General features: G+C 53.3%; 1 long non-coding RNA gene and 2 pseudogenes across 46 annotated transcripts in view; 1 reads left to right on the top strand and 2 right to left on the bottom strand.

Moving 5' to 3' along the window:
* Positions 1-122: 122 nt before the first annotated feature.
* Positions 123-1,751, bottom strand: LOC309853941 (tigger transposable element-derived protein 1 pseudogene; annotated as a pseudogene). The gene has a single exon. The product of its transcript is annotated as a tigger transposable element-derived protein 1 pseudogene (transcript).
* A 659-nt stretch (positions 1,752-2,410) lies between these two features.
* LOC309853498 overlaps positions 2,411-19,443 on the top strand; it is a 20,700-nt gene continuing 3,667 nt past the window's right edge. For 2 of the 44 annotated variants that reach the window (XR_014305742.1, XR_014305743.1), the window contains exons 1-11: positions 2,708-3,022; positions 4,469-4,684; positions 5,388-6,005; positions 9,574-9,637; positions 10,856-10,997; positions 12,099-12,279; positions 13,425-13,560; positions 13,751-13,887; positions 14,049-14,241; positions 15,949-16,055; positions 16,925-17,050. This is a non-coding gene — a long non-coding RNA (uncharacterized lncRNA). Of the gene's footprint in view, positions 2,560-2,700; positions 3,023-4,254; positions 4,382-4,468; positions 4,685-5,178; positions 6,006-9,556; positions 10,343-10,855; positions 10,998-12,098; positions 12,280-13,424; positions 13,561-13,750; positions 13,888-14,048; positions 14,242-15,948; positions 16,056-16,924; positions 17,051-17,264; positions 19,214-19,443 lie in introns of those variants that run through there. The other 42 variants (XR_014305746.1, XR_014305747.1, XR_014305732.1 and 39 more) reach the window with 41 other exon arrangements.
* LOC309853500 (peroxiredoxin-1-like) lies at positions 8,317-9,567 on the bottom strand (annotated as a pseudogene). The gene is made up of 2 exons: positions 9,269-9,567; positions 8,317-9,026 (listed from the first exon to the last, which is right to left on the bottom strand). The product of its transcript is annotated as a peroxiredoxin-1-like (transcript).

Here is a 19,443-nt window from a genome sequence, read left to right as displayed (position 1 = left end):
GCTTCCGGGGATGTAAGGCATCTTAGAAGTCGAGAGGTGTGGCTGGGGCTCATCCCCTGGGGTCATCCTGTTACTGCCGGCTTTCTTCTGATGAGCACGTGGTTGCACCACGGAGAAAGGACCTAAGAGAGCTGCTCTGAGCATTGCTGCTTCTCCCTGTACAGTTCCCTGTAGCAGTTAATTGCCTCACTGACTGCTCTTGAGACTTGCAGTTTCCACTTGTCACCAGGGCTGTTACTGGCAAGGACTCGCAAGCCTGCCTCGAAATGTGAGAAGGCTGTGGATAGCTCTCCTGCGGTTAGCTGGCGCAGGGCGGGTGCGGCCTCTTCACTCTCCTCCTCTCCTGAGGTCTCCTGCCCCAGCTGCATCAGCTCCTCGTTTGAGAGATCGTCCTCGTGGGACCTCAGCAACCGGTCCACATCGGCTTCTACAACCTCTTCAAAAGCCATGTTCCTGGCCAGGGTCACAATGTTCTGTTGAAGCTGTGCAATGTTATCTGTTTGGGAAACACTCTGGAACTGAACACACTCGGGCCAAATCTTCTTCCACACACTGTTCATTGTTGCCCGTCTGAGCCCCTCCCAAGCCACTGCAATGTTGTCTACAGCATCCATGATGCTGTAGTTTCTCCAAAACTCCCTGATCATGGCTGTGTCCTCTCCGTCTGTTGCTTCTAGGATGTGCTCAAAAGTTCTTCTCACGTAATGAGCTTTGAAGATAGAGGTTATGCCTTGACCCATGGGCTGGACTAAGTCGGCGGTTCTGTCGTGAAGATATTCGACTCTCACGTTATCAGACAGATCACCCAGATTTGCCGGGTGGCACGGTGCATTATCTAGGATGAGCAACGCTTTGTTGGTGAGATGATTTTGGGCACAGTATTTTTCTATGGCAGGGCAAAAGAAGTATGTGAACCATTCCTGAAAGATGGTCCTGGTTGCCCACGCCTTTTTGTTTGAGCGCCAAATCACAGGCAGATTGGGCTTAGAGTACCCTTTCAGAGCCTTGGGATTTTCCAAGTGGTACACCAGTAAGGGCTTCAGCTTAAAGTCCCCAGCTGCATTGCCACCAAGCAGCAGCATCAAGCGGTCTTTGGAAGATTTAAAGCCTGACTCGGCTTTCTCTTCCACAGAAATAAACGTTCCTTCAGGCATTCTCTTCCAGTAAAGCCCTGTCTCATCGACATTAAAAACTTGCTGAGGGCTGTACTCACCTCCTTCGATGATGCTTCTCAGCACTTCTACATACACGTCCTTGTGTCCCAGCGCTGTGCTGCTCACGGTGAAGTGAGGCAAACTGTGGCGCTCCTTGAATCTCACAAACCACCCTTTGCTTGCACTGAACCTCTCTGCTGGAGACCTTCCGCCTCTTTCACGCTGCAGGTCATCAAACAAACTCTTGGCCTTCTCCTGAATGACGGTGACACTCAGGGGCACGTTTCGCTGGCTCTGGTCTTCAAGCCACACGTGCAGCAGGCGCTCCATGGTCTCCATGAGGGCACTTCGGTGGCGAGTCAACCGGGAGGCTCTCGAGGGAGTAGCTACCTGTGAATTCGCTTTGATTTTCTCTCTATTATCTCGGATTGTAGCCACGGTAGAAACAGCGAGGCCTAAGGCCTTTGCGATCTGGCTGAGCTTTTCACCTACTTCAAATCGTCGTAAGACTTCCAGTTTTAGGTCCAGGGTAATTGCCTTCCGTTCCCTTTTGGCATGTGGGATGCCCGCTGCATTCAGGGGCCTTTTCCCAGGCATCTTTGCCTCCAAAATGCAGTAAAATCACAGCAGTCTCACGGGCCAGTGGGCTCGTGGCCACTCTATGCTCTGCGGCTAAACCTGGGAGAAGAAATGTGCTCCCAAGAGGCGCAGGCAGGAGCCGTGCCAAGGTCCGCAAGGGCCGGCCGGGGCCGCTGTCGCAGACACGGGCTGGCTCCCGCTCCACCGGCAGGCAGGCGGCGTGGGCCGGCGGTGTCGGGGCGTCCACTCAGCGGGTAGCCGGTCTGCAGGAACACGAGAGCCGGCGGGTCCCGTGACCCGAAAACAAGTCGGTGAAGGGGGCTAGTGCGGCCCCGCACAGCCCGAGTCGGAGCCCTCGTCCGGGACGCGCAGCAGCGGCCGGGGACGCGGGCCCGAGCGGGGCTGTTCTCTGCGCGGCCGTGAGCCGCGGCCTCCGCAGGGCCCGGGAAGTCTGTGTCCCGGGAGGCGCCCGGCCGAAAATCAGTCGGCAGTCCCAGCAACCGGCCCCCGAGCGGGTCGCCGAGCTTTCTGCGCGCCACCGCCTGGGTGGGACAAGACCGCGCGCGCTCCGGCCCCTGAAGAGTCACGTGATAGCGCCCGCACGCGCGGAGAGGTCCCGCGCTGGCGCCAGTTCCTTACTGCGCACGCGCGAGGCCTCCGGCGCGCGGGGACCGGCTCGGGGGCGGGGCGCTGCTGTGCGCCGGGGCGCGCCCGGGCGGCGCGAGGTCGGGGGCGGGGACTGCCTCACAGGCTGGGGGCCGCGGTGGCTCGAGACGCTGCAGCACGCCGAGGCAGGGGCGTGAGGGCCCTCGGAACAGCCTAGCAGGTGAGCAGGGGGGTTCTACCCGCCGGTGTCCGGCGGCGGGGGCGGGGGCGGGTCGGCGCTCAACGCCGCGGTGACGCCATCCGGCTGCGCCGGTCGTCCCGGGGTAGGGGCCGTGGTGACGCCATCCGGCTGGGCCCGGCCGCCGGCTGGGGGTTGGGGTGGGGGAGGCCCGCGGTGACGGCGTCCGGCCGCGCCGGCCGTGCGGGAGTTAGGGGCCGGGGGAGCCGGGGAGTGGGCTCAGCGGCCGCGACCCCGGCGGCCTCCGCGGGCGGCCCCCTTGTGAGTGTTAGAGTCCGTCTTACGCTGGAGAGAAGGTGTAAGGCTGGACGGAACTGGCCAGGGGCTTTCCTCCCCTTGCGGCTCAGGTCGGCCCTGCTCCGGCGCCTCCGCCTCCGCCTCCCGGGACTCCGAGCGTGGGCCTTTCCCGGGCCTAGAGACGAGGAGTAGAATGCCGTGTTTTAAGGTGGTTCTAGTTCGTTCTTTCTTGTTAAGACTTATTTATCATAGGGGCGCCTTGGGGGGAGTTCGTTGGTGAAGCGTCTGCCTTCGGGTCGGGTCATGATCCCGAGATCCTGGGATCGAGCCCCGCGTCCGGCTCCCGGCTTGGCGGGGAGCCTGCTTCTCCCTCTCTCGCTGCGCCTGCTCTATCTCAAATGAATAAATAAAATTTTTTTTTTTTTTTTTTTTTTTAAAGATTTTATTTATTTATTTGACAGAGAGAGATTACAAGTAGGCAGAGAGGCAGGCAGAGATAGAGAGGAGGAAGCAGGCTCCCTGCTGAGCAGAGAGCCCGATGCGGGACTCGATCCCAGAACCCTGAGATCACGACCTGAGCCGAAGGCAGCGGCTTAACCCACTGAGCCACCCAGGCGCCCATAAATAAAATTTTTTAAAAAAATATTTATTTATTTGACAGACAGAGATCACAAGTAGGCAGAGGCAGGCAGAGAGAGAGGAGGAAGCAGGCTCCCCGCCGAGCAGAGAGCCGGACGCGGGGCTCGATCCCAGGACCCTGAGATCATGACCTGAGCCGAAGGCAGCAGCTTAACCCACTGAGCCACCCAGGCGCCCCTAAATAAAATATTTTAAAAAAAGATTTAGAGAGAGCAAGGGCGGGGGGAGGCAGGGGACAGAATCTTCAAGGACATGCCCCGCTGAGCGAGGAGGTTGAGGCAGGTCCCTCTCAGGACCCCTGAGATCATGACCTGAGCCGAAACCGAGAGTGGGTGGCTCTGCCGCTGAGCCACAGGTGCCGGCGTTCTGTTTCTGTATTGATTGATGCAGCCCGGGGACAGCGGTCCGGTTGACTTGATTTTTTTTCTTTTCTTTTTTTTTTTTTTTTTTTTTAAAGATTTTTATTTATTTATTTGACAGAGAGGAATCACAGGTAAGCAGAGAGGCAGGCAGAGAGAGGAGGAAGCAGGCTTCTCGCGGAGCAGAGAGCCCGATGCGGGGCTTGATCCCAGGACCCTGAGATCATGACCTGAGCCGAAAGCAGAGGCTTTAACCCACTGAGCCACCCAGGCGCCCCTTGATTTTTTTTCTAATGCACAAACACGGAGTTTCTGAGTTTTGATCCAAGAAAAATATCGTGGCTGTCAGACAGTGGTGAAAGAGGAAGAGGATTTCATGGATTCATTTTCTGTCCTGGCTTCAGTAGTGAACGGTTCCCTTTCATCCTTATTCATTCTGGAGGTGGTGTGAGTCAGTTCTGTTTCTAGAAATATCAGTGACAACAGAGCCTTTTACTTTTGGCATCTCAGCATTGCAGAGGGCTGTTCTGGTTCACGCCGTGGAAGTCAGTAGCTGATGTACCCCACAGGTGTGTCTCTAGTCACTGAACTTCTGTGGACCTCGTGGAAGTTTTAGTTATGAAGCAGCTTGGATGATCTTGGCGTTTTTTCCACAGACTGAGTCATTCATCTGTTGAGCTCAACAAGCTGGCGACATCATGGTCTACAGGACCGGCAAGCACCCTGCCGCATGGGCTGCTCTGCCTTATTTGTAGACTGAAGAGGGTGTGCCAAAGCTGGAGATGCAGTTGTGATCTGCTGTGTAGTTAGAAGAGGAGCCCTAGCATTAACACTCCTCAAGGGAAGCTTATGTTCCGGAGGCTTCCATGCAGGTATTTTCTCATTGGTGATCTTGCTGTCCTATCCCTGCTGTACCAGAGGAGAACCAGACAAAAGCGGGTCCCATGGCGTGTTAGGTGGTTAAATGAGGTGTGAAGGGAAGGGAATAGAAACGGGTGAATGCTGTGTTATTTGAGGTGGACCATGACCTGAGCTGAAGTCAGACACAACTGACTGAGACCCCCAGGGGCTTCCCCATCTGAATTTTATTTATTTCTTTTTAAAATTTTTGTTATTTTTCCATGTGAATTTTAAAAAGACCCAGATGTTACCATATGGTTTCACGCGTGCGGAGCATGGGGAATGGTGTGGAGGACGGGAAGAGAGGGAAAACCAGACGGGAGGAAACCAGAGAGGGAGACAAACCGTGAGGGGCTCTGGAGGCTGGGAAACAAACTGAACATTAGAGAAGGGAGGGGAGTGGGGGGCCGGGGGATGGGCATTAAGGAGGGCACCTGTTGTGATGAGCACTGGGTATTTCACGCAGCTAAGGAATCGTTGAACACTACGTGAGAAACTTAGGGTGTGCTGTATGCTGGCTAACGGAACGTAGTAAATACATAAAGAAAAGCCTCCGATAAGAGATAGCCGCAGGAATGCTGGCTCTTCGCGGAGGTTCTGCTTTTCCTGGGTGGTCTGCTGAGCTGCTGCTTCTGCTTTGCTCCCATGGACCACGCTCATGCCTTTCCCCACCAGGACCGGCTTTGACTTCACCCACACAGAGGTCCCATGGTGGAGTGTGAGGATGGCATATTTGGTTGATGTCTTTCACAATGTCTGAAGAAGGAAATTACAGTTTGATGAAGGACCCTCTCCTGTCGCACCGTAGAATGTGTTCTCTTCTCCCACGGAGGTGTTCCCTGGGGATGACAAGGATTTCTGCAGTCTGGCTGTTTTGGGGGCCGATGTTGCCATGGGACTTTTCAGTGGCTGGATTCTGGGAAGGAAATCACCTGGAAGCACGTTGTGCGGTGGTCCCTGGCAAGAGGTCTGGCGAGGTTTACAGTCTGTTTACCCCTGTGGTGTGTGCACGTGCGTGTGCTCTGCAAGGTCTAACCCTGAGAAGCCCCAGCCTTGGGGTATGGACGAGACACCCTTGGACTTCTTCCGGGAACTGGGAGCACCCTCATGGCCACTTTCGTCCCAGGTGCATGGCCCTTTCACACCACGGCCCGACTTCCTCGTTCCTTGGCTGTGACGTGTAGTCCTGCCCTGTCGCCCCCAAGCAGGACAGACCCGTGACTGTCGACTCCAGGCTCTGTGCGGGCTGGCAGCACCTTCCGCTTCTCCTCTGGGGTGCTGAGCATGGGCGAAGTGAGTGTAAACCTCGGGAGGAGCAGAGGGCTTGGTCCACCTTTGCCCGTTACCCTAAACACCACACTGTGAAGATCAGGAATCCTATGTGATGGTGTTTGTAGGAAACCACGGTTTCCCACCAGGCACTATGGTTCAGGTCTTTGTTGTCTGTCCACATGTCTGTCCTCAGAGAGGCCCTTGCTCCCTCCAGGGGAGGGGAATGGTAGCTGCCACTCCTGTCTCCCAAGGCCTGCCTCCTGCAGGAGAGGAGGGGTGAGGCAGGGGTCCTCCCCTGTCTGTGTTCTGGACAGATGCCGGAGTTCCCTTGAGGTCTGGCATGGCTGACAGTGACATGCTTGTTCTGAGGCACAGGCCGGAGGACTGAAGGGTGGGGTGTTCCCTCCCCGGCTTGCCTCATGCAGTCCTGTGCTCAGTCCCTCTGGTGCACAGTGGTGGCAAGCTCTCCCCGGGCTCTGACCACGTGCCCTCTCCCGTGTACTTGGAGGAACTATCGTGTGGGCTGGGAAAGTCCAGCCGGGAGTGGGGGGCTTGCTGCACTGTCTCCCGGCCCTCTGCCCCCTCCAGAGTTGTGGTCTCACAGCATGTCCCGGAAGCAAGGAAACTTCCGCACAACCCACAACCGCCTCTGAGCCCTTGATGCGTCTCCACACCCATGATCTGGAGCAGATAGCCTTTTGTGAAGGGCTTATTTGGGAATGAGAAGCTACAGTTTCCTGAAACTTAAGCAGCAATCTTTGATTTAAAATAGCTTTGCTGGGCGCCTGGGTGGCTCAGTGGGTTAAGCCACTGCCTTCGGCTCAGGTCATGATCTCAGGGTCCTGGGATCGAGTCCCGCATCGGGCTCTCTGCTCGGCAAGGAGCCTGCTTCCCTCTCTCTCTCTGCCTGCCTCTCCGTCTACTTGTGATTTCTCTCTGTCAGATAAATAAATAAAATCTTTAAAAAAATAAAATAAAATAAAATAAAATAGCTTTGCTGTTTTACCTAATTAAAATATATTTCATGTCTGTGACAAAAAATATTTGGGAAATACATAAAAGTATAAAGGAGGAGCGTCCTGCACTAAGCGAGGGTGAGCTTTTATTGTGACCCTCCTAGCCTGTTTTATCCCCTGCGTCCCTGGCTTCCCCAGGTTGAGCTGAACACCCAGATGGTAGTGTGCTGTGTTGGAGAAGTTAAGACAGGTCATTGGGGAGTGATCCAGGCAGAAAGAGACTGGAGCCTGAGGGGGGCTGTGAGGGTGACCCCAGCTCTTGTCTCATGAGTGTGAGGGTTGTTGGGGTCTTACCGCCTGGGGAGTTTGTGTCAGAAGAGAAGCTGAGCTGTTGGGTTTCTTTGAGGACCTTCTTTAGCGAGTATTAGGCTGTACAGTGGGACCATTGAGCTTTGTGGGCAGTCATGAGATGCCAGAGCTGGGAACACGTCCTCATCACACAACCCTGAGTCTTTACTTACTTTCCAGAAAGAGCTGTGTTGTAATGGTCTGAGATGCTTTTGAGAGCAAATGAATAGCGAAATGAAACGGGGCACGCCCCTGAACTGTGTCTTTGAAGAGCATGTCTGTCCCAGAAGGGCATGTCTGCTTGTGGATGGCTGGGGGTAGCTTGTGGGCCTTTGGGACTGAATTTTCCTTCTCCCTGGCACTGTTTTCTTGTGGTGGCTGCCATTGGGCGGACGGAAGGTTTCTGAATCCACTCTGGATGTAACATGGCACCGTACTTAGTGTAAGACTGTTTGCATCCCTTTTGGATTTTTAAAAAATACATATTTATTTGAGAGAGACATGGAGAGAGGGAGGGAGGGAGGGGAGTGAGCATGAGCCAGGGCAAGAGGCAGACTCCTTGCCAAGTAGGAAGCCCAGTGCAGGGCTTGATCCCAGGACTGTGAGATCATGACCTGAGCCGTCCACAGAGGCCTCACCGCCTGAGCCGCCCAGGCGCCTCTGGCCTTTGGATTTTTAAGGCAGTATGCAGTCTTAACGCCTGGACATACCAGGTTCCCATTCCTGCTCCTGAATTGGTTTCTGTGTATCAAAATGGAAATAGGTTCATATTGCTGGCTGAAAGCGTTCCTGTTATTAGGAGAACGACACCCGACACCTGTCTGTCTGCCGAATGCAGGCCACGACAGAGCTGTGCTCTGTGCCTGTGGGCTGTGACTGATCTTGGAGGCCAGTGGTTAGCTGTGCAGTGCCCTGTGTGTCACCTCTGCTGTTACATGGACAGACGGTTTGTGCCCGTCATTCCTGCCCCTGGGAAGGCATCTGAGGTGAGGGGCAGGTTCAGGGGTGAACGTTCCTGCAGTAGGGTGTTTTTTGTTTTTGCTTTTTAATTTTTTAATTTTAATTTTTTTTTCAGTTCAAGTTTAATAGAAACAAAGGAAGATCAAAAGTGTTGCCCTACTACTGTACATCACGGTTGGCCTGCCCTATAACACAATTCAGGCTGTTCTCTCCAGAGGAAGAAAGGCTGGTCTACCCAGTCCCTGCAGGAAAGGCCTGTCCTGTCCCATACCACATCTGCACAAAGTCTAAAGTCTTGTGTTTTAAGCATAACAATAGTACAAAAGAGCTACTGTTTTCTTGGCCTCCCACTGCAGCCCAGCCCTAAAATGGCCCGGTGCTCACTTTTGCTTAGAGAAATATTCTCTGCTCTTTTGGACATCAGGCTTGATGGTATCACTGCCAGGCTTCCAGCCAGCTGGGCACACTTCCCCATGCCTGTCGGTAAACTGGAAGGCCTGAACCAGTCGCAGAGTCTCATCCACAGAGCGGCCAGCGGGTAGGTCATTTACAGTGATCTGCCTAAGGATGCCTTTATCATCAATGATAAAGAGGCCCCTGAACGAGATGCCTTCATCAGCCTTTACGACTCCATAGTCCTGAGCAATGGTACGCTAGGGGTCTGATACCAAGCGAATGTTCATGGGTCCCAGTCCTCCTTGTTTTTGGGTGTGTTGATCCATGCCAGGTGACAGAAATGAGAATCCACAGAAGCACCAATCACTTGACAGTAGAGTTTCTTTCTTTCTTTCTTTCTTTTTTTAAAGATTTTATTTATTTATTCAAAGATTTTATTTATTTATTTGACAGACAGAAATCACAAGCAGGCAGAGAGGCAGGCAGAGAGTGAGGAAGAAGCAGGCTCCCCGCTGAGCAGGGAGCCCGATGTGGGGCTCGATCCCAGGACCCTGGGACCATGACCTGAGCTGAAGGCAGAGGCTTAACTCACTGAGCCACCCAGGTGCCCCGACAATAGAGTTTCTTAAATTCTTCTGCCCTGTCACTGAAAGCAGTGATCTCCGTGGGACACATAAAGGTGAAGTCAAGAGGGTAAAAGAAAAACACAATGTGTTTTCCTTTGTAGTCAGATAGGCTGAGGTCTTTGAACTGGCCATCTGGCACAACAGCCGTGGCTTTGAAGTTGGGGGCGGGATGCCCAATTTTGGCATTTCCCGAAGACATCTTGCTATTGGCTGCTCTATGAACAAAAACGCTAAAGACAAGCCAGGAAGAAGACGCCTGTTTTTGCTTTTTTAATGTAAAGCATAGTTTTCTGTTTTTTTCAGAAGAATGCATCTCCTGGTTTCACTACGGAACAGCAGCCTGTGTGGTGTTTTAGTGCTTTGGCAGGTATCTGTAGCCGTGTTCCAAGATGGGCACTGTCCCAGTGTAGGACTCATCACTGTGATTTGGTTTGTCAAGTGACATGTGAGAACCACGAGCCAAGATTGAGAACACCATCAGGACAAGAAGGAAGGGGTGGAGGCGAAATCGAGTGGTTGTTGGAGCTTGTCCTTCATGCCAAACCAGAGCCTCTGGCTTGGGGGCCATGACAGAGGCTAGACTCCAGCTCTGTTGAAGGAGGCGGAGCTCGGAGGAGGCCACGGCGGTGGACGGCCGCCTGAATCAGCTCTCGCTTCTCGGGTCCTGCGGCAGTTTGTGTGTCCAGCATCGGCGGTGCTGAAACCTGGGAGCGAGCCTGGAGACTGCTTACGGGGAGCTGGCGCTGAAGCCCAGCGGCGAGGGTCTCTGCCGCCGAGAAGGGCGGGTGAGTGGCAGGGGCTCCTGTCTGGGGCCTCTGGTTCAGAGCTCAGAACAGCTCAGTGCCTGACAGGCTGTGGAGCTCACTTCCTTTAAGCATGTACTACAGGCATCTGCTGGTTCAGTGTGTAGTCAACATTAACTCTGTTTTTATCGAGGAAGGCATTGGCTGGGGAAACACTTAGCAAGGCAGTGTTAAAGACACACTATGACAGGCTGGGTAGGGCTCCGCCGAGAGGAGGCTGTGCAGAGTCTGGTGGGGGTCATTCTCCCAACCCCACAGGCCAATTCCAGGTGAGACTGGGCGCACAGACGTGTGTGGGCTGAGAGCCTCAGGACGGGGGGAGGGCTGCATGCTGTGTCTAGGCTCGGGCCTGTTTGTTTTTGTTTTTAAGATTATTTATTTGAGGGGCGCCTGGGTGGCTTGGTCAGATAAGTGTCTGCCTTCGTCCCAGGTCATGATCTGGGGTCCTGGCTTAGAACTGTATCGGGCTCCCTGCGCCCGCCGCTCCCCCTGCTTGTGCGTGCTCTCTCTCTCTCCCTCCTCTTTCTCTGTCAAAATAAATAAAATATTAAAAAAAAAAAAAGCTTAGAAAACGATTATTTGAGAGAGAGAGGAGGGCGCGAGTTGGGGGAAAGGCAGAGGGAGAGGGGGAAGGGAAAGCTGACTCCCTGTTGACTGCAGGGGCTGCTGGCCTAACGGGGCTGACTTGGGGCTTACTCCCAGGACCCTGAGATCACAACATTAGCTGAAGTCAGCTGCTTTACTGAGCCACCCAGGTGACCCCAGGCTTTGCTCCTTTGTAGAGGAAACTGCTCCCTTGTACAGCAGAACCAGACGTCCGAGCATTCTGCTCCTCACCGCCTTTCTCCCAAGGAGACTAGAGAATGGTTTTCTTGGATCTTCAAGCTCTTTCGTGCAAAGCCTGGTGCCACCCGCCTTCTCCTAGTGAGTATCCTCCTCTGTGTTGTGAGGAAGGTCCTAATGGGGGCTGGGTGTGGCAGGTCCTGAGGGGGCCTCATCCGTGCTGGGGAGACAACTGCCCAGGGCCTTGAGGAACAGTGTGGACGTGCGATTTTTGGATGTAGTTGGTTGTGAAGAGGCCAAGTTGGAGATTTTGGAGTTGGTGAATGTCCTGGAGAATCCCAAGCAGTATCAGGACTTGGGAGCCAAAATTCCAGAGGAACTGATTTCAAAAAATGTGCTGGTGCTCTGAGTGCCAAGTCAAAGCCGGAGCTCAATATGGTTCGGTGTGCACAGATGCGGGACCACTTAGCTTTTGGTAGAGAGTGTGTATTTTATCAGTCATGGGAAGTAGCATCTGCAAGGCCAGAATGGTCTGAATGAAACCACAGGGAGTTCACGTTTTTGAACCATGAGACTGCAGTGTCCTGCGAACAGTATAAACCCTTGTGAGAGTTGTGTTTGGGTTCACTGAATGCACAAGCGTGTGTCCCTTTATTGGCCTTTTCCTGGCCGGCCCTTCCTCCCAGTTTGGTTCCAGTGGCAGAAATCTTTTGTTAAATGCCCTGCATAAACGTGTTCTCTACAAAAACAAAAACAAAACAAACAAAAAACCAAACACGTGTATTTACAGGTTTGTTCCTCTAAATGAAGTGAGAACTTAGAAGCAAAGCAAGCTGAGTGTATTTTCTGTATTTTTATGACTTTGTTTTTTACTTTTAGAAATTTCTCACTCAGTTTGACTTTTTTTTAAAGCTATTTGCCTTTATTGCTTTATTATCCAAAGCCAACTACTTAGTTTTTGAAGAAGCAACCTTTTTTTTACTTCTGTTTTATTAGGTTACATAATGTTAAGTAACATCGTTACATTAGCAAGTACAATGTGCATAAAAAGGGTTGGGATGGCTCTTGACCGTGCTGTGCCTGGAGGTGCGGTATGGGTGTGGGTCTGGTTGTTGCATAGAGGAGATGGGGCCATGGTGAGTCTGGCTGTGGGTCTTTCTCCTGCTGCCTTTTGGTGTCATGGACCCTTGGGATCCCTGATAAACTAGGAGTCCTTTTCCCAGAAGGATTTTCATCTTACAGGAAATCAACCCACAGATCTGTCCCTTGTGCCTGGGCTGTGGACCAAGCAAAGAGCTACTGGAGTCGGCGACGCTTAGCACACAGCCCGTTGCAGGAGCTCTGGCTTTCTTCAGCTCCTCCCCATAGGGTGGTTGCCTCCGGACAGTTTGTTCTGAAGAACAGCAACAAATTCTGGACCATGGTGAGCCCGGGGACTAGAGGGTGGGCTGTTGCATTTCTGGTCTGTAGTCTGGGACGTGTTCACTGGCAAGCACGTGTGTGCAACAAAGGTGTAGGTCCTGTACCCAGCCCAGCTGCTGTTCACCTTGGCTCTGCAGGGGATGGCTTGGCTTTCCCTTTCAAGATGTCTGGCCGCTTGTGTGTACTGTGGAGAGTGGGTGGGGCAGGCAGGTCACCCAGAGCACGCTAACCCAAGCTGGGCTCTGTCCGGTGTGTGGGGCTGAGGGTGTTGGCGCCCACATGGCTTTTCAGCTCCTCCTGGGTGTGAAGTTGGATGGCTTCCTAAAGTGACCTACAGTAGATGTGGGCACACGTGCCTCCTTGTCTAGAAGAATTGGCTATGCATGTGGTCAGACGACAGACAGAGATGGACCCATGCAGACTCTGAATCCCTCATCCTTGTTTGTGCGGACGTGGGGTCCAACACCGTGTTGTGGGTTTGAGTTCTGTGACTCTCTTTCTCCTACGTTTTCATGAGTATTTTGTCTTGGTTCTAAAAGACTAAAGGTTATGGTCTCCTTTGAGGTGATGAGATGCTAACCTGCACCCTTGACTAGAAATGGAGCAGCAGAAGCTCCCTGCTTTAAATCTCTTTTCAATTTTCAGGCATGATGGTAATCCGTAAAGGGAACACTGAGGTGTGTTACCAGAGTACAAATTGATGATTTTAAACCTTAAGTCAGGGGCACCTGGGGGGCTCAGTCAGTTAAGCGGCTGCCTTTGGCTCAGGTCATGATCTCAGGGTCCTGGGATCGAGCCCGGCATCGGGCTCCCTGCTCATTGGGGAGTCTGCTTCTCCCTCTCCCTCTGCCAGCTGCTCCCCCTGCTTCTGCTCTCTCTCTTGCTGTCTCTCTTTCTGTCAAATAAATAAAATCTTTTAAAAAAATAGTACCTTAAGTCAGCGCTGGAGAAGGCAGGTCACAGACAGGAAGACACAGTGTTGTGTCCGCGGTTGGGCTGGGCAGCGGCTGAAGTGCCTGAGTCAGCATTTCTGCGGTTGAGACCAGCCAGTGGTGAAGCTGTGCAGACAGGCTGTGGCCTCCGATGTGAGGGGCTGGGCTCTTGTTCTTCCTGGTGGGAGTGAGAAACAGTGTCACTCTTTTGTAGAGCACTTGGACAGTAACTTAAAATACACATTCAGACGCTTTGATCCAGCAAGCCTTGTGCCTAGGAGCTATCATGAAGAAATGACCTGCTTAGCTGGATGGGCTTTCATGTATCCGCAGTGTTTGAACTTTTTATGGTAAGCATGGGTTAATTTTCTAAGCAGAAGATATTGAAAGGAAAATCCCAGACTCTGAGTGGTGCATCATCTTGTGGGATTCTTGGTAGTGACGCCTAGAAGTCACCTGTTGCATGTGTATGCAGAAATGAGACTTTCTTTGGGTTCCATCTGTTCCCTTGAAGAACCAGGCATCACCTTTCTGTTTCAGGGAGCAGTGCTTGTGAGTCTTCTTGGTACTGGCAGAACGCTTCTTGACAGAGTGACTGCGGGGGAGGCCAGTGTGCCCTTCATCACCGTGAATGGGTCAGAGTTCCTGGAAATGTTGGTTGGCGTGGGTCAGTGAGGGTAGGTGGATGCATTTTGTGTGGCCCTGGCAGTGAGCACAGAGCTTGCCACAGATTCTGGATCAGGGTCGGGGTCCAGACGAGGGACTTGGCTTAGCACACACCCGCACTTGTTTTCATACAAGCAGCAAAACCAGTTCTCTATGTGGATTCCTATTTCAGGTTCGTAACATGTTTGCAGTGGCTCGAAAAAAACGCTCCTTCCTTGTATCTTACTTATTGATGAGATTGATGCCATTGGCGGAAAGCAAGGCCAGGGGCACCGTGGCGCCCGAAGTGAGCAGGAGAGCACACTGAACCAGATGCTTGTGGAGGTGGACAGTGAGCGGATGCCAGTGACAGCCGCTGAGACCAGGTCTGTGCCGTCAGCACTGCCAGGCCCTCCTCCAGCCTTTTGTTCCTATAAACTCCCTGGGTCAGAATCCTTGATGGTTCAGTTTTTAGAAGGCTGCTTCCCAGCAGAGTTAGTGGAGAAAGCTGTGTTAGATCAACACTGGCCCCAGGAGTCCGCGATAGGATGAGGGGCCCATGTACCCTGCCTGTGGCCCACCAGCAGGAGGGGTTAGCAGGGGTGCGGTGGCAGAAGTCCTGTTGGGGAGGTGGACCGGCCAGATGGGGGCTCCCCTGCCCCTCCTCTCCTAGGCCTTGGTGCCCACAGGGTGGTGCGGTTGGAGCATGTGTTGCTTCCTGTCTCAGCCTCTCCTGTTGTCTTCCCGGACTCAGAATCGCATGCGTGGGCAGGCCTGCCTTGTCCCAAAATCTCTCTCCTGGTTAAGACTTTTCCACAGAGTGGTTCCAGCCAAGTGTGTCTGGGAGCTTGCCAGGCGTGCTGAAGCTTCACTGGAAACGTCTGAGTGTCGATGCTACTTTTCAAATTGGGAGAAGCTCTCGGGGCCGGTGGCAAGTTTTGATCTTCACTTTGGGGTTGCCGGGAGTTCCCTGGGTTTGGGGATTCACTAGGAGGACACTCAGAAGCTCAGGTGTGCTCATATCCATGACTGTGACTGATGACAGACCCAGAACGAGATCTGTGCAGGGAAGGCTGTGGAAAGGAGCTCGGCCGCAGCCTCCCTGAGGACGGGGCGGGAGGTGCTGATCTCCCTTTGTGGAGCTGTGACGACACACGGGTGTTGCGGTTGCCCGAGATTTTCACTCTGTACCCAGTTTGTCCCACCATCCCGCAGATGCACAGCACACACTACTGTCTGCACCAGCCGTCTAGGCGTGGACAGCCCCTCCCAAACCTCAGGTCCCAGAGTGTGCTGAGGGCTGCCTTGGAAGCTGACCCTGAGAGGATGAACTGTTAGACCTGCTGTGTTATTTTCTTTTTGCACAGACCAAAACATTTCCAGAATCTTCCATTATACTCAGTGTCCAGCAGTGGTTCTAATTTGATGATGATTCTGTTCTGATATCTCAGAGGACTGATGGGAGGGACCATTCAGGGGGAGAGTGGGTTGGGGCACCAGCACCTGTTCTCAGCAGCCTGACCTGCCCCGGAGTAGGCCAGCTCCTTGTAAGTCCAGCAGGGCGGGCCGGATGGAGGCCTCGGCAGGTGGCTGGGGCACTGACACAGCGGAGGGACTCCTCACTCCCTGGGTGGGGGGTAACAGGTGGCATCAGGCTGTCAGGAACCAGTGATGAGTCACGGTGGGGGTCCACACCCTGAGACCAGGACATGGAGATCCCTGTTAGCTGAGGAGGGTCTGGTTACTCTTTGACAGCTGTGTCTCAGCCAGAGCAGTGGGGTCTGCCAGTACCAGAGCCACGGGTGTGCTGCTGGGTGCCTGCCTGTGAAGGCTCAGAGCGAGAGGCTCTCAGAGCCAGCCCCGGGCATGAGTGCGTGCCCTGGTAAGCAGCCTCTGCTGGCAGTGTGGAGGAAGCAGAGGGAGAGCCAGCGAAGGGCCACTCAGGGTGGCCAGTGGACCTGGCAGGACAGGCATCTGTGTGGAAGAGCACCTGCTCTCAGGACCCGAGGGAGGAGGGGAGCTAGGTACACAGTGCTGTCCTCGTGGACACCGCCTGAGCTCTCTTCTTGGGCTCACTTGCTTCTCCTGTCTAGGGTTCGCCTCTCCATGAGCACTGTGGTGCTGGCTGGCCCCAGCTGCCCTGCCATCCTCCACCCGGCCCTGACGTAGCCTGGCCTGTCTGACCACCTGATGCTTGTCAGTGAGTATGCCGGTCACTTGCTATTCAGGGTTGGGTCTTCACGTCCTTGGATTAAAAGTCAGGTTAGATCATTACCTTTGTGTTTGGAGGCAGTTTCGTTTTTTTTTTGAAGATTGATTTATTTATTTGACACACAGAGATCAGAAGTAGGCGGAGAGGCAGGCAGAGAGAGAGGAGGAAGCAGGCTCCCTGCTGAGCAGAGAGCCTGATGCAGGGCTCGATCCCAAGACCCTGGGATCATGATCTGAGCCGAAGGCAGCGGCTTTAACCCACTGAGCCACCCAGGCGCCCCATGGAGGCAGTTTCCTTATCAGGCTCCTGCGGCAATTAATGTTAACATTCGGAGATAGTGGAGGCTCACGGATGCCCTTGGTTGCTGCCAGTTCCTGTGTCCTGGTGATCCACTTTTGGGAGTAACACATGTGGTGGGGCCTGCAGACACATCCATACAGGTGGGAGTGGTCCGGCAGACTCACATTCTTCAGCTCTTGTCTTGGCGTGGTGTGGTAGGGATGGTTAGAAGAGAAGGGCTCACCCTCGTCTCTTCCTCCGACGGTTGGCTCTTTCCATCTGTGAGAAAGCGTCCGTCCTGTGTGGACTCCCTGCTGCCCAGGGCAGTCCTCGTCTTGTTCACTGTTGGGTCCTGGCCCTGGGATCGGGTTTGGTGTTGGTCAGAGGGTGTTTTACTGCATTCAAGAGCTTAGTGTATGTGAGCTGTGGGATATCTGTGTCCTTGCTGCCTAGTTGAATGATTGAGTGTGAAGCATGGGCACAGCAGGGAGGCTGCCTGGAGCCCCAGGCTGTCCTGCAGAGTTTGCAGTGTGGCTGCAGGTGACTCCGCCATGTCTGTGGGTCTCTCTCCGCGCTAGGCACCCCTGACGTCAGAGACAGGTCCTCCATCTTCAGAGTTCACCTGTGCCCGCTGAAGCTAGACAAGAGCCTCCAGAAGGACACGCTAGCGGGAAAGCTCCTGGTGCTCGTGTGGTGCTTCCCGGGTAAGTGCTGGCCAGGCTGGGGCTCTTGCCTGTGGGGCGGGCGTTAGGGGTGGTGCGGGCGGCCCATGGGATTGGTGCGTGCTTTGTGCTTGTGCAGTTTGGTCCTGGCAGGTGTCCATCTTTGTCTGTAGAACTTTGAATCTGTTGAGACAAATCAGAGTCCTTAGAGATGATGAGCCCCAAAGCTAAGATTTGTGCCCTTTTGAATTTCTAGCTCGATTCTCTTCAGACTTGGTAACTTTTTGCTGCAGAGGCCCAACTGATATCTGAAGACAGACCCACTGAAGTGAGCTGTGCTCTTTCCTCTTTGTCCTTAAGACCCAAGATCCTGTGGTAGGAAACTCCTTTCCCTCCCAGGGTGGTTTAAGCACTGGGACTCGAGGGCTTTTCTAGGGGGCTTCCCTCCCCGGTTTTTCCCTACTCAGCAGCCTGTTGCCAGTCTCATGATGACTGTGATGCATTGTTGGCCACTGCTCCTGCCTCCCAGGGACATTGTGCTGTGGAGCCTTGTCTCCTGCCGCCATGCTGCTGTTTCCCCAGTGTCCTGCCCACTGCGGGGCGAGGGCCGAGGTCAGGTCACACGTGGGTGATGAGTGAGGCATTCTCACCCGATCTGGCTGGTACACAAAGGACCTGGTCTGTTTCCGGCCAAGAATGTGCATTTTGCTCTCTTCCTGTGTGACACCCACGTCCACTTGCACACCAAAGTTAAGAAACTGGAGTCGGCCTTCCAGACTCTGTTCTTCCCAGATGAGCATTAGAGGCTGCCCATTGGCTGGGATGCCTTGGCGGGATGACTGGAACTGCCCTCGTGGGGAACTGCCTCACAGGGTCCTGAGGAGGCTGCCTCGTGGAGCTCTCTCCTCTCTCCGCTGATCACATGACCCCGCTGTCCCTGAGAGGCCGTCGAAGCCTTTTAGAGGTGGGCATCGCAAGGTAGTCCTCACACACAGAAGGGGACGTGGGGGATTCTTGGAGTCAACTCTGGACGCCTTCTCCGGAGCCAGAGAACCAAGTGGTAACTGCAGCGCTCTGATGGGCCTTGTACTGTTGAGCCCGCCTCTCCGCCTGTGCGGCAGGCCCTCGTGTGGCCAATCCAGGCATTTTAAACCTGGTGTTCCTTGGGAACCTGATGGTAAAGTTCCCTTCTGCCATCTCTGCTCATTCTTTGCGCCATAATATAGTAAAGTGAAAGAAAAAAGGTCATTTTAAAACTTGGCTAATGAATCATCAAAAAATACAGAATATGAAAAAAAAAATACAGAGTATGCAAAGAAACAGTAAGTGTGGTTCATTCATGGGGAAAAATGGACAGAAACCATCCCCGAGGTAGCACAGACATTCGGCTTACTAGGACAGAGTCTTAAATGTGCATCCCCACCGAGCCCAGGGGGACCAGAAGAACTGTTTATCTCGACAAAGAGAATGTTAGTAAAGAAACAGAAATTACCAAAAGTAACCAGACACAAGTTCTGGAGCAGAAAGGTACTGTGATGGAAATGAAGTTCACGCGAGGGGCCCGTGGCAGATGTGAGCAGGAGAAGAAAAAATCAGCGAACTTGGAGGTTGGTCTAATGACATTACCCAGTCTGAGGAGCAGAAAGAAGAGAGCAGAAAATGAGCTGAATCTAGGCCCACATGGGGCATCCGTAGTACAGCAGCCCCAGAGGGAGGAGAGCGAGGAGAAGGGGCAGAGAGAAGATAGGAAGAGGTGGTGGTTCAGCACATCCCAGATTGGATAAAAGACATGAATCTACATTTCCAAGAAGTTCAGTGAGTTTCAGGTAGGGACTAACTCCGAGATCTGCCCAGAGACTCAGTATGTTCTCACTGCTGAAGCCAAAGAAAGGGAGACTCTTGAATCCAGGAAGAGAGAAAGGACACGGTGTACAAAGGGTCTTCAGTGAGACTAACAACCCATTGCTCGTTAGAAACTCCGAGGCCCAGAACACAGTAGGGTGACGAGTTTGAGGTCCCTGAAAGAAAACGCTGTTAGCAGAGTTCTGGATCTGGCAAAGCTGCCCTTGAGGAATGCAGGGGAGATGGAGACCTTCCCAGATACTGAAAAGATAAGGTGGTTCCTTATGTTTAGGTAGGGAGCTAAAGACCATCTTCCGCTGAAATGAAAGGACGCTAGCCCGGAACTTGAGGCCGCAAAAAGAGGTAACGTTGGTGCAGGTAAAATACAAAAGGAATATAGGGGAATTCGAAGGCCAGCATCACTGCATTTTTGGTGTGTAACTCCTGTTTTTCTTTATGCAATTTTTAAGACAAATGTGTAAAACAGTAATACATTTTCTGTTAACAGGTTTGTAAAGCAGAAAGTTGTCATCTTTGATGGTGATGCTATAGAGGTGTGGAGGCAAGGAAAACTGTCACAGAAGCAGAGCATT

The sequence above is a fragment of the Mustela nivalis genome (genome assembly GCF_964662115.1).
Source record: "Mustela nivalis genome assembly, chromosome: 18".
NCBI lineage: Eukaryota > Metazoa > Chordata > Mammalia > Carnivora > Mustelidae > Mustela > Mustela nivalis.
Note: the sequence above shows the minus strand (reverse complement) of the source record. Positions and strands in the feature narration are given on the sequence as shown.